Here is a 1,688-nt window from a genome sequence, read left to right as displayed (position 1 = left end):
TTTTTTTTTTTTTTTGAGACAGGATATCATTCTGTCACCCAGGCTGGTGATCATGTGGTGCGATCATGGCTAAAGGCGGCCTTGACCTCCTGGGCTCAGGCGATCCTCCTGCCTCAGCCTCCTGTATAGCTGGGATCACAGGCTCATGCCGCCATGCCCTCCTAATTTTTTGAAATTATTATTATTATTATTTCCAAATCAGTAGGTCTTTTATTGTATCATTTAGATATCACAAATAGGTCTTAGGAATCATCCAGCATCTTGTTTGTGTAGCTGGACAACTCTCAAATCTTATTCATCAGCCTGCTGAACAGTTCCCTTTTCAGAGACGTAGATACCGTTCAAAAATTTCCTGATATCCTTGTTTTTAACTGTTGTGGCTTGCTGAATCAAAGCCGCTGAATTTGAAACAAGCTCAATGTCATTTCCTTCAAGGATGAATTCATCTTTCTGGGCTTGAGATACTGAACAAGCAACACCTGGTCTCATCTGAACCCCGTGGATGTATTTTTCACCCAATAAATTTTGGATTTCAACAACAGACCCATTCTCCTAGATAACAACGTTGATGGGGAAGTGAGCATACACAGACCTCATCTTGTAACTGAGGCCCAGTGTAACACCCTTGATCGTGTTCTGTACGTGACTACAAATATTCTGAACGGCAGCCAGTTCCTCTCTGTTACCCCACCGTTTGTCAACCCGGAGCCTCTGTTTTTTCTTTCCAAGAAGACTGAGTTCTATATTGATGTGATTGAAGTCCCTCCACAGGGTTCCTCTGGGGCCCTTCACAATAACTGTGCATCCCTTCAGAGTAATGTCAACATTTTCTGGAATGTCGACAGTCTGATTGCTGAGAATGGTCTTCATTCTCGCAGTAGACGTGGCTAAAAATTATTTTTAGAGTTGGGTCTCCCTATGTTGCCCAGGCTAACCTCAAACTCCTGGGCTCAAGCAGTCCTCACACCTTGGCTTCCCCAAGTGCTGGGATTACAGGTGTGAGCCACTGTGCCTGGCCTCCTGCTCCCCGCTTAACCCCTGGCAACTTCTAATCTGTTCTCCATTTCTATAATTTTTTTTTCAAGAGTGTTATATATATAATGGAATCAAGCAGTATGTAACCTTTTGGGATTGACTTTCTTCACTCAGCATAATTCTCAGGAGATTCATCCAGTTTGTTGCATGGTTCAACAGTTCATTCTTTTTTATTGCTATATAGTATTCCATGGTACGGATGTACTACAGTTTGTTTAACCATTCAGCCATTGATGGACATTTGAGTTGTTTCCAGTTTTTGGCCATTACGAATAGATTTACTATAAACACTCATGTATTCTTTTTTATGAACATAAATTTTTATTTCTCTGGAATAAATTCCCAAGAGCCCATATGGTAGTTCCACGTTTAGTTTTTTTAAGAAACTGCTGACTGGGCATGGTGGCTCACACCTATTATCCCAGCACTTTGGGATGCCAAAGTGGGCAGATCACTTGAGCCCAGGAGTTCAAGACCAGCCTAGGCAACATAGCAAAATCCCATCTCATACAAAAAATTAGCTGCACATGGTGGTGCCTGCCTGTTGTTCCTTGCTACTTGGGAGGCTGGGGTGGGAGGATCACTTGGGCCTGGGAGGCAGAGGTTGCAGTGAGCGGTGATTGCGCTACTGCACTCCAGCCTGGGCGACAGAG

General features: G+C 43.5%; 1 pseudogene; it reads right to left on the bottom strand.

The window, feature by feature from the left end:
• Nucleotides 1-291: 291 nt before the first annotated feature.
• LOC129533718 (large ribosomal subunit protein uL6-like) lies at nucleotides 292-878 on the bottom strand (annotated as a pseudogene).
• Nucleotides 879-1,688: the final 810 nt, after the last annotated feature.

This window comes from Gorilla gorilla, chromosome 4, assembly GCF_029281585.2.
Source record: "Gorilla gorilla gorilla isolate KB3781 chromosome 4, NHGRI_mGorGor1-v2.1_pri, whole genome shotgun sequence".
Classification (NCBI taxonomy): domain Eukaryota; kingdom Metazoa; phylum Chordata; class Mammalia; order Primates; family Hominidae; genus Gorilla; species Gorilla gorilla.
Note: the sequence above shows the minus strand (reverse complement) of the source record. Positions and strands in the feature narration are given on the sequence as shown.